Source organism: Odocoileus virginianus, chromosome 12, assembly GCF_023699985.2.
Source record: "Odocoileus virginianus isolate 20LAN1187 ecotype Illinois chromosome 12, Ovbor_1.2, whole genome shotgun sequence".
Taxonomy (NCBI): Eukaryota; Metazoa; Chordata; class Mammalia; order Artiodactyla; family Cervidae; genus Odocoileus; species Odocoileus virginianus.
Genome location: NC_069685.1, coordinates 31460726 through 31473732, shown reverse-complemented (window position 1 = coordinate 31473732; position 13007 = coordinate 31460726). Strand labels below are relative to the sequence as shown.

Here is a 13007-nt window from a genome sequence, read left to right as displayed (position 1 = left end):
ATTGGAATTTTTTGATTATTCAGTTCAGTTCAGTTCAGTCGCTCAGTGGAGTCCAACTTTTTGCAACCCCATGGACTGCAGCACGCCAGGCCTCCCTGTCCATCAGCAACTCCCAGAGTTGACTCAAACCCATGTCCATTGAGTCGGTGATGCCATCCAACCATCTCATCCTCTGTTGTCCCCTTCTCCTCCTGCTTCAATGTTTCCCAACATCAGGGTCTTTTCAAATGAGTCACTTCTTTACATCAGGTGGCCAAAGGATTGGAGTTTCAGCTTCAGAATCAGTCCTTCCAATGAATATTCAGGACTGATTTCCTTTAGGATGGACTTGCAGTCCAAGGGACTCTCAAGAGTCTTCTCCAACACCACAGTTCAAAAGCATTAATTCTTCAGTGCTCAGCTTTCTTTGCAGTCCAACTCTCACATCCATACATGACTGGATAAACCACAGCTTTGACTAGATGGACCTTTGTTGGCAAAGTAATGTTTCTGCTTTTTAATATGCTGTCTAGGTTGGTCATAGCTTTTCTTCCAAGGAGCAAGTGTCTTTTAATTTCATGGCTGCAGTGATCATCTGCAGTGATTTTGGAGTCCAAGAAAATAAAGTTTGTCACTGTTTCCATTGTTTCCCCATTTAATTGCCATGAAGTGATGGGACCAGATGCCATGATCTTAGTTTTCTGAATGTTGAGTTTTAAGCCAACTTTTTTACTCTCCTCTTTCACTTTCATCAAGAGGCTCTTTAGTTTGATTGAAGTAAAAACTGTTTAAGTGTTTTTATTAACCACTCAGTTTACTTATTTTCTGAATTGCCTGTTTATATTATTAATTTTTCTATTTATTACCTTTTACTTATTCATTTGAAGAGTTCTTTATGTGTCCTAGTTAATATTCATTTATCTGTCCTAGTCCTTGCAAATATTTTCATGCAATCTATGTCTGATTTTTTCACAATTTATTATAAAATATACAAAAGGTTGAACAAAATATACATGTATGCTTAAATAATTTTTCTGATCACAGAGACAGTATATCAATTTTTCCTCATTAGAATATATTACCTTTACATGTCCGGTCAATAGCATTTATTATGTTGACTAAGAAGGTTTCTAAAATGGATGTGACATATCATCAAATGTATTTTTTGCTTTTATTGAGGTGATTAATACATTGATATGGTGATTTATACTAACTGCTTTTCTAATGTTCCAACAATTCAGCATTCCTGGAATAAACCCAGGTTGTTAATTTTTGTTTTAATACATTTTTCTATTATTTTTTTCCCCACTTTGTTTGTTTAGTATTTTGCATCAGTATTCCTGAATGAAATGTCTAGTAATCTCCTAACTTCCTTTCCAGACTTTCTATCGCAAAATAACTTGGCGGGCGTTTCTTCTGTTTTTGTTCTCTGGAGAAGTATTTGTGTAACACTGGAATTACTTGATCCCTGTTTGTTTCGTGAAACTTGCTATTGAAGCCAGCTGGACCTGGAGATTTATTTATGGGAAGGTTTGTGATTATATTCAGTTTTTTTTAATGGACATTCTGTTTTTTATTTCCTCATGAGTCCGTTTGATACATTATTTTTTTAAAGGGATCATTTCATGGAAATGTTCCACTCTTTTTGAACATGAATTTGTTCATAATATCATCTCATTTTTTAATTTGCATATCAATAATAATGATGTTCACTTTTATATTATTGATGTTGATTGTTTTGCGCCTTCTCTGTTTTGCTTGATTAATCTTATCAGAAGTTAATTCTATAAGTTATTTTTAAAAGCCAACTTTTGATTTTGCTGAACCTCTCTAGGGCATCCTTATTTTGTGTTTCTTTAACTTTTGCTTTATACTTCATTTTTATTCACTTATTTACTTATTTATTTATATTTGTTATACTGTCTTTTTCCTACTGCCCTGAGATGGATGAATATTCACTTAGTTTTATTCTACTTAAAAAAAAAAAAAAACCAACATCTAGTAAGCTATCGATTTTTCTTTAAGTCTTGCTTTGGGTGCATTCATAGGTTGGCTTGTATTCTGTACAAAATATTTCTGATTTTAATATGAGTTTTAGGGTCCATTAAAAAGGAAATGTGTTTTTAAATTTCTAACATTAGGCATATTTAGGTTTTTTTTCCCATTCATTTTTAATTTCTAGTCATAGAAAATGATATGTGATTTAAGTTATTTGAAATTTGTTGAATATACTTTTAGTCTAGGATGTGATCAGTTTTTATAAGTGTTCACATTGGAAAAGAACATGCAGTATAAGGTTGTTGAATGGAGTGGTCTGTAAAAATCTGCTATATCAAAAATTTTTAGAACAAATTTTTAAATTGAGCTATTTGAGTTTTCTATATCCTTGTTTTTTCTTTTTAATAATCCTTATAAAGGAAATTGTGTTAACCTCCCACTCTGATTTTAATTTATATATTTTTCTAGTTTTATCAGTTTTTTATTATATACAGCAAAATTTAAAATATTGTAAGTTATTAGTGACCTGTAATAGACATATTTTCTCATTTGAAGTGGCCCTGTTGAAATAAAGTAATATTTTTTGCCACAACATCTCTTTTTCTGCTATAAACTGTCATTTTTTAAGGAGGATTATTATTTACAAAGTATTGTGTTTCCAGTTTTTAAATTTTTATTCTTTCTTCATTTCTATTTTTAGTATGTATCTTTAATAAAGAGTTTGATTTTGCATTTTTAATTTATTTTATCTTTGCCCTCTAATTATCACATATAGCTCATTTATATTTAATATAATTGCTAATGTTAAATTTTACCATCTTTCTTGTGCTATTTGTCCAACCTGTTGTGTATTGCTTTTTCTTATTTTTTCTGTTTTCATTTGTGATTGTGTTATTTCTTATTGCTGCATTTTTTCCATTCCTTAGTTGGAATTTGTAACTTTTTATTCTTTAGTGGCTGCTCTGCAAAATACCTAACACTTCATCTATCAAATACAGCATTATTGAATGCATTTTTTTCTGAGGGAGTGTAGGGATTAACATCATACAGCTTCTAGAGTCTGTTCTCCTACCCCCTTTCCATTTATGTGACAGGTTGAGAAAGTAAGTTCACATCATATAGATGAAGTTGAACCATGCTTTTTTGGTAACATAGGTCAGTTATATTCCTCCATAAGCTAGAACTTACCCTAAAAGTCTCATGAAATCATGAGAATAAAATCTATTACTTTAGGTTCCAAGAGGTTCAAAATCTCTGATTTGATTCATTATAGAATTACTTCAGAATCCCATATGTTGTTTTGTTTGAGTAAAGTCTGAAATATATTAAAAAAAAATACCTACGGCTGCGTTGCCTGTTTGCTTTTCTCTTTTTAAAAGTCCTATTGAGAAGTGCTGCAGAAATTTTGTCTTGACATGTGGGGGCCCAACTACTTCCTGCCACACTCAGCTTGGGGGACATAGCCTCTGGGTTATCCTCTTTTGAAATTGTCCTGCTGAAATCCATGTTTTGATTTTCGGATTTTCCAGATGCTTCATAAGCAGGTCCCATGTGTTAAAATTTGTGGCAATTCAGGCTGTTTCTGAATATGAGACATCTAAGTAGTTCACAAATTTAGGACAGTCTACTAGCTGTGATGAAAGGATTGCTATTTAATTTTATTTCATTCTATTGTTTACATATTATATGTTTATTCTATGCTTTATTTTTTATTTTGTCTGCATTTAACATTTTAAACAATTTGATTTTTACATATAATTATATCCTCTGGCTACTTAAATTGAAGACACATTATAAATATAAAGCAAATTAATATCAATAAATGAACAATGCATTCACACATGACAGAAGCTTATTCCTATACTAAGATTTTCTGCTTGTTTTAATTCTCAGAATTATAGCACCACATAATATTAAAAGCTGGAAAGAAATTTACATGCCATGTCCACAGATTTTCTCACTCAACTGATGAGGAAACTGAGACCAAAAATGTTTAACACATGGGTAATAACTGAATTAGTCCTCAAACCCTCATTCCTTTTATCAATCCCAGAAACACGTCTTATGTCTTAAACATAATGGTTTCAAACCTTAATGAAGTTTGATTCTAAAATATCATGATGTTCATGCAAATCTAAAATGCCAGTCTTTGCACAGCTATTCAAAGGGTTTCCCTGTGGCTCAGCTGGTAAAGAATCTGCCTGCAGTGCAGGAGACCTGGGTTCAATCCCAGTTTTGGAAGATCCCCTGGAGAAGGGAATGGAAACCCACTCCAGTATTCTTACCTGGAGAATTCCATGGACAGAGGAGCCTAGCGGGCTACAGTCCACAGGATCGCAAAGAGTTGGACATAACTGAGCAACTAACACACACACACTTGCTATTCAAAAGGTAATATTGTTGTCTTAAAGTTTCTTACTGGGGCTAAAGCACCTGCCAATCACTTTGATAGGTACCAGGGATTTAACAGTGAAAAAGATAGATATGATCTCAGCCTTCAAAAGGTAACATCATAGAAATGAATGTGAAATTGCAACTGATGCAAATATCCACCATCTCTTTTTAACTGATTCCAATTACCTCTTCCAGATCTTTCAAACCTCAACCTGGATTTCCTTTCTTGAGAGAACTTTTCAGACTAGTCTAGGTCTCCAGTCACCTACCCTTCTGTTACTGTACCTGTTTTTGCTCACTCTTAGGGAGTCCACATTTATTTGGGGTGTGTGAAGAAGAACATGCAAGGTCTTACAATAATCCATAGTAAGGACTTGGATTTTTAACCTAACATAATTGAAACCTTTTCAAAGACTTGTTCATAATATCTACGCATTAAAATAAGTTGCTTGGCTGCATTCTTGAAAGGTAGGAAGCAAACTTAAAGGGAGTATAGTTAGAAAGCTGCCATAGCAGTCCCATGGGAGATGATGGTAGTTTATTCTGAGGAATCTTCCTGATTAAAGAGATGGACGAATTTGAGAGTGACTCAGACAGTAAAGAATCTGTGCACTGGGAAGACCCAGAGGAATTGGGTGGAGAGGGAGGTGGGAGGGGGGATCGGGATGGGGAATACATGTAACTCCATGGCTGATTCATGTCAATGTATGACAAAACCCACTGCAATGTTGTGAAGTAATTAGCCTCCAACTAATAAAAATAAATGAAAAAAAAAAAAAAAAAGAATCTGCCAGGAATGCAGGAGACCCTGGTTCGATCCCTGGGTCTGGAAGATCCCCTTGAAAGGGAATGGGTAAACATTCCAGTATTCTTGGCTGGAGAATCCCATGGACAGAGTCTGGTGGGCTATGGTCCATAGGGTCACAAAGAGTTGGACATGACAGAGCACACATATTATATGAGGATTCCTAAAGAATGTTTATTGTTCTTTAGTTGCTAAGTGAAGTGAAGTCGTTCAGTCGTGTCCAACTCTTTGGGACCCCGTGGACTGTAGCCTACTGGGCTCCTCTGTCCATGGGATTCTCCAGGCAAGAATACTGGCGTGGGTTGCTATTTCCTTCTCCAGGGGATCTTCCCAACCCAGGGATCGAACCCGGGTCTCCTGCATTGCAGGCAGACGCTTTACCATCTGAGCCACCAGGGAAGTTGTTTAGTAGCCAAGTCCCGTCCAATTCTCTATGACTCCATGGACTAACACTCTGGGCTCCTCTGTTCATGGGGATTTCCCAGACAGGAATACTGGAGTGGGTTACCATTTCCTTCTCCAGTTGATCTTCCTGACCCAGAGATTGAACTCGTGTCTCCTGCATCGGCAGGTGAGTTCTTTACCAACAAGCCATCAGGGAAGCGGAAAGCATAAGCCTAGAGAGCATCAAAAAAAATCAGATGTAAATATCAGTGATTGGAAATATGGAAAATGCCTTCAAATGTAAATAATGTATGTCCAGGCAACTTGGAATTTTACTGTTGGAAAGATTTGATGTGGGAATCCTTGATTCATATTGTTGTTAATTAAAACATCTATTTATAAATGAACAATGAAATACAACTGCTTGACCTGATTAGAACTTCTGAAAATGTTAGGGATGCTTCCTGTATCTACATATAAGAAAAGTCTTTATGCTCATTTTAGCATTCAAATCACTTTCAGATCCCACATGAAGCAGAGCAGATTTGGGATCATATTGGTTAGCTGTTTTGTCTGAGATAAGTGAATGGTTTATTTTCATATACAACAAGATGTAGTGGTAGAAAATATTACATATCAATGTGAGTATTTATTTTAAAAGATGTTACCACTTTTCTATTAGGTAGGAAAGTTCTATTCATTACCATAGAAAGCCAATTTGATTATTTTGGGACACATTAAAAAGTTATCAAATTGCTATTTCTTTTTAGTGATATGTATATTTTTTAGCCCTTTGTTAAAAAAAAAAAAACTTTGGAAAGGAATCTGGGTATCAGATATGCCTTAGTTTCTTTGTGATTTTTTAAGATCTGCAATAATAACCTTGTTGATAACTCATAGTATTAAGAATATATACATAATATATTCCTAACTGAATCACTTCAGAGATTCCTGAATCAGTGATTCAGTGATTCAGTACAATTCCTACTGTACACTCTGACTAACAGGACATTGTAAAATTAACTATACTTCAATTTTTTAAAGTCTAATTGAAAAATCCATCAAAAGTTTTAAAAATTTTCTTTGGCTCTAAAGGCAATACTACACCTGAAGTATATAATTCACCTCCTCACTCTAGAAATGGTTAAACCAAACTATGCATTTAATGTAGATATCAATGTGACAGAGTTTAACTTACCTTGAAGTGACAAGACACCTCTAGAGTCTTATTTATTAAAACTGGCCTTAAATTTGCTAACTGGCAAAGTTTGGGTTATATGTGGAGTCTGGTTATTCTGAACACAAGAATACATTTTTGATGTTCTTAAGGTCATTCTGGTTAAAAATGGCCTCTGCCAATTAAAAAATGTATAGCAGAAACCAACAACACATTGTAAAGCAATTACATTCCAATGAGAAATGGTCTGTGAAACCATCTTCCATATAGATACTTTCATTAAAAACTTCACATTATGCATCATATTAAATAAAGTTTGAATTTTGGGAATTATGTGGTTTTGAAAAAAAATACCGATGGCAACAATAGTTTGCATTTACTGAATGATATATAAATACATTTATATATACTTAATATATATATTAAATTTCACAACCTATAAGCTCGATTCCACTATTATAGATGGAGCACATGTTGGCTAAGTAGCACATCTGAAGTGACACAGCCAGTGAGTATTGGAAATGGAATCACACCCAGGAATGCTGACACTTTGGCATGGTTCTCACTTTGAAAGATCATTACAACTTATAGTAGGTGACACTACATTCTCTGTCTAGTCTGGAGTTGAAGAAACTAGAGGCATGCAAAGTTTTTACTTTGCTTTATGGTACATTATTATTTATGCACATACTTAAGTTCCATTATAACAAAAATAGTTTAAATCAACATGGGGGGTGGTGGGGTGTGAACTTAAATCACTTTTTCCTTTAAAAGTCCCCATATATTACTCAGGTTTGACACACACTGTACTGGTCCCATCCAAGTTCAATATTCTATGATTATGTGATTTCGTTGGCTGTGGGTTTTGGTCTTATAGGAACCATTTCAAATTACTTCAATGGATGTTGTGCAATCCTGCTCTACTAGGAAAGAGTTATGCTCTTTATACACCGGAGACTGGGTTTATTAAACCCATCCACACCCTGTGGTGTGTTTTTATGCACACTCCCTTTGTCTTCTGAAGGAAGTTTCTGCATGTGGGAGACGGATGTAAAGGAAAACAAAATCCTGGACTCTGTCTGTATGATGAATACAGCTGAGACACAAAAACATCTGCTGGGTTAAAGATACCAGCTGTTGGCCGTGCAGAGCAATCACATACAATGCCATTGGTCAGGAAATTAAGAAAGCCATGGTGTCAGTGGATCAAACTGTGAAGAATCTTGGAAAGACTAAATATTACTATACACACTGACATTTGACCAACACAAAGGGCTTAAATAAAATATACTTATTTTAAGACCTTTTCCGTCTCATTCCGTCTATTTTCATCACTGATTTTAGCCAAGTAATTTTGAGTCACTCTCAGAAAGGAATGAGCTTATTGCTGTGTAAAAACCCTGACCTGCAATGAAAGAGGGGTTTTATATCTTTAATTCACCAGTGTTTCGCTTCTCATCTCCAAAGGAGCTCTGCTGATATTTCACATCAGAAAACACTTTTGAAACTGATATAACTTTTCTAATGCACAGCTATTGATCATCCCTTCCTACTTTCTTTTCATCTGTAGCCCTGATTAATGACAATCCAAAGTCTAAATTTAAAAAAAACACATGCACCTATTTATTCTTAGGATTTATCAATAGTATTTTTGTAATGTTGTATTGACAAAATACCGATACCCTTGAAGATTTGTCCTGTATTGTGCCATCATGGTAAATCACATTTGATTGATGACTCAGAGTAGAATGAATTTCATGATTCTTCAAACTATAGAAGATTTACGTTTTATAAAATAAAGGAATGATTCTGAATTTATTTGTTGTGTTAGCTGTACTTAAGTACAAATAGTTATAGCAGAGGAAATTCTTATAATTGACCAACTTCACAGCACTTTAAGCTTCTTACGAGATTACAGAAGGAATTCTCCAATTAATCAAAAGCAAAGAAACGCTTTTTTTTTCTGTGTCCTGAGTGTTTGGGTAGAGATACTAAACTCTGATGCCCAATGCTTTTATCCGTTTGGAGGAACATTCATTAGTGTAACACTCCTGGTTGCTGAGCCCACCCTTGCTTCTCACAGAGAAGTAAAAGGGACTGCCCGATTATCAGGCATCTGCTATTGGTATACTGCTTCTTGGTTCCATGGGGTTGATTACTAAATTCTTGCAAATTGGGGCTCAATATCTTATTTCTCCTTCTCACCCCACCAGATTCTGAGAGAGGCAATGCCCTGGGTAAGTTTGTTTGTTCTGTCAATTTCAAAATCTCCTTTGGGTAGGTTTTCCAAGACCAAAGCAGTCAAGTTGCCTCACCAACTGGCCTCCTCCAGCTTAACACGTGTAAGAGGAGAGCGTGAGTCTTTATCAGCAGGCTCTTTAGGCTTATCTCATGATTGGTACAGAAACTGAGTGGGTGAGAAGGAGGCTCTTTGTCAGGCCGCCTTCAGCTCCATCTTGGCCTATCTGCTTCATGCATTGGGAACTTCATGAAGTAGAAGGCAGGGTGTGTTATTTTCGGACGAAAACACTTATGAAGAGGCCCAGGGAAGGGTCAGGGCTTTGAGCTTTGGGTTCTGGTAGGAGACTGTGTGCCTTTAATGTGGACAGCCCCTGTTGCTGCTGTTGTTGTTCAGTTGCTAAGCTGTATGTATTGTGACCCCATAGACTGTACCCCTCCTCTGGCTCCTCTGTCCACGGGGATTTCCCAGGTGAGAATACTGGACAGCCTCCTATGGTATAAATAGTGGAGTGTGGCTGGGTTTTCAGGTAGTTTTAGGATTTAGGCATAAACCTTATAAGATTTTCCCCTGAGATATCATTGCAGCTTATAGCTGTTGTTCAATTTCTAAGTCATGTCTGACTCTTTGCAACTCCATGGGCTGCAGCATGCCAGGCTTCCTTTATGGTAAGCTTATGGTTAAGGGACACTTTTTTAGAGGCAAATTTTGCCTTATTGTCTACAGAGGTGGTGGGGCTTAAGTGAAGAAGCAGGTGTTAGAGAAAGCTTAAGACTTTGCAAACATAGGTGCGTTTTAAGTGTTTCAGCACACAAAACATGAGCTGAGCAGACTGGAATAGCCTGCGAAAATATGCAAGGACCATAGAGCCCTTAGCCAGGATTTAAACTTGGTTTTAAATGTTGTGTGTGAGACTGTCCATGAAAAGGCATGGCTTATATAAAGAAAGTTTTCATGCACAGGCATTTGGGGGTGGAGCCACTGGTTATTGTGTTTATTGTTTTCAATCACATAGGCGGGACATTGTTAGTGCCAGCTCTAGACAGGAATGTGCTGTTTGCTGCTATTCTGACTAGCCTTTGCAGCCAAGAGAGAGAACAGGGAAAGAGTAACCTGGGCATTCAGCAGACCTGTACGGAAGAATCACTCCCTACTCCGTTTTCCTGCCTTGCTCTGGATTGTTACTTACATAAGCTCTAAGCACTTTGGGAGATTTTTCAAGACCCAAATATTGACTTCTATCAAATAAGAAAAATATGTTTCATTACCGGGCTTCCCTGATTGCTCAGTTGGTAAATAATCCACTTTCAATGCAGGAGACCCTGGTTCCATGGGTCAGGAAGATCCCCTGGAGAAGGGACAGGCTACCCACTCCAGTATTCTTGGGTTTCCCTAGTGGCTCAGCTGGTAAAGAATCTGCCCGCAATGCAGGAGACCTGGGTTCGATCCTGGGTTGGGAAGATCCCCTGGAGTAGGGAAAGGCTGCCCATGCCAATATTCTGACCTGGAGATTTCCATGGACTGTATAGTCCATGTGGTTGCAAAGAGTGGGACTGAGTGACTTTCACCTTTTGGGGCTTCCCTCATAGCCCAATTGGTAAAGAATCCGCCCGTGATGCAGGAGACCTTGCTTCGATTCCTGGGTCAGGAAGATCTGCTGGAGAAGGGTTAGGCTAAAAAGAAGAGGACCCTTTATCATAATTTAGAGATTCAATCCATTTTAGAGCTTCCTGGTGGCAGAATCTCCACTGACCCCTGGAGCTCCTGTAGGACATGTGTTAGTGGGATCCTGATGTAGAGTTTTATCTTCATTGTTTAATTTTCTTTTACCTAAAATGCCTTATATTCTGTCAATATGCGAAACCATCAACTATTTTCACACATCAAACAAAAATCAGAATTGGGTAAAGAAGTTGCATAATAAGATCAACAGCTTACAGGTTCCTGTATTTTTTAAAATATTATTTTGGCCCTTTTATTCAGAAAGAGAGCCACAATTACATTGCTGTTTCCAGAATCTAGATTTACAGTTTAGAGGGAGGTGTGCATTAACATTTGGAACTGAATTCTTTCTTTTGTGATGTGAATGAATTTATCCCATGTCTGCAAACAATAACTTAATTAAGTTCCCAAAGTGCCTTTGGGTGAAAGAGGACAGGATTTAATGAATTTGGAGGCATTGCAGAATAACAAAAGAATTTTAGGGCATTGTTCTCCAGTTACCAGGAGGGCCCGTTAGTGTATTCGGCTTTGAGGGGCCCTAACAATAGTGGTGCTCTTGCAGTCCAGAGTTTCTAGTCCTGAGTTTTGTTAGTAGGGACCCAAAGCCGAAAGGCACTAATGACCTGTGCCATCTAGCTTGTCAACAACCAGCTCCAGTGAAGTGTGAAGAAATGCAATCATTATTTATGTACCTTGGCTCTAGGATTCATTTTGATATATTTTCCCACTGTTTCCACTGTTGGTCAAGATTAAGATCTGTCTGTGTCTTCTTGAACATGTCATTTCTGTAAAGGGTTTAGCTTAAGATCATGTTGCAGTTCATTTGAGTAGAAGATTCTTTTCATATGAAGCAAATTATGTCTTTTCTTTAATTTGGCGGGCTATTTAAAAATGAGCTACTTGAAACATTTCATTAAGTCCCACCATGGTTAAGTTAATGTATGGATTTAAAATTGGAAATATTTAGAAGCAGGGATGGGCTAAAGTGGTTTATTTATTTTGTAATATCTAAATTGTACTCAAGTTTTGGTATGATTGGGATTGATAATCACTTCCTTCTAGATATCTAAAAGCACTTGGAAAATTCACCTTTCTTCTGAAAATTACAGTCTCATTCTTGGACTGGAATGATTCTAATCAGAAGGCTGGAGATTTTTCTTAACACCACCCACCCCACCCCCCGCCCTTTTTTCTTTTTTTTTTCCAGAAATACTGATCTAAAAACTATCCACAGTTCCTCCTAGATCTGTTTTGCTGGGTACTTCTTTACTAAACTTCCTTTAAACTTGGGCTTTTTTTTTTTTTTTTTTAAGGGGCAGACCCTCACTTCACATTTCCCTATGAAGAAATAGAGGAACAGAGAGGGTAAGCTACTTTCCCAATGTCATACAACTTTTAAGAAGTAGAAGTGAGATTGAATTGAGGCTTCATGAGGTTCCAGAGTCTTTGATGCTATAATTTTCCAGACACAGCCTAGACCCTTTTGAAAGATTTTTATTCAGCAAGTTTGAATAGGGCTGGGGATCTGGTTTTTAAGCAAACAACCCAAATGAGGTGATTTTCTCCATCAGGAAAGTTCGGGAAACTTACTTCAGTGAATAAATGTAAATGTACATATTGCAGAAAATTTTAACAATTTTGGTTTTGCTTAGAAATGAAAATATACCTATGCAAACTTTATGTATGTTCTATTCTGGGTTCCAGATTCTTACACAACTCTTTCTTATGAATAAGTTGGGAATAGTTGCTTTCCATAACAGTTCAGGAAAATAACCTGAGGCTAATAAAAATGGCCTAATAGAAATTAGGCAGTAAGTCTGAAAAAACTGGCCATGGGCAGCTTTGTAAGAAATCACTAAAAAAGGAAGCAGCCAAGTTATAAGGATAGACATTTTTCCTTTGTTTAGAAGCTTCTGTGACTTGCTGGGTTGAGCCAAGAACAGGAAATCTGAGTCTCTGTTTTCTTCCAGGACTCTCTTTGGCCCACTGCATACACAGGAAGTGGTAAAAAGCTGTATGGTGGCTCGGGAGGAATTGAGAGTTTTTGGGCAAATCAATCAGACCTGACTCTCTGCATCAGCAAGCCAGGATAATAATACTGGCTGAATTTATTTGAATCCCATCTGGATTTACTTACTGGCAAGTGTAAAGTGTTTTCAAAATACCAAATAGTATATAGGGCATCCAAGCAGCTTCAGTTTCAGTGGCCCCAACCTTCCCCTTCTTCCGCTTCAGTGTACTCGGCTTACTGGGATGGGGTATACTGTAGTCAACCCCCAAATCCCTGGCCTCCCACACCCGTGCCTGAC

The 13007-nt window shown here is 36.8% G+C and overlaps 1 non-coding gene across 1 annotated transcript; it reads right to left on the bottom strand.

Moving 5' to 3' along the window:
* Positions 1-5503: 5503 nt before the first annotated feature.
* Positions 5504-5575, bottom strand: TRNAC-GCA (transfer RNA cysteine (anticodon GCA)). The gene has a single exon. It is a non-coding gene; the product is annotated as a tRNA-Cys (tRNA).
* Between the last annotated feature and the right edge of the window lie 7432 nt (positions 5576-13007).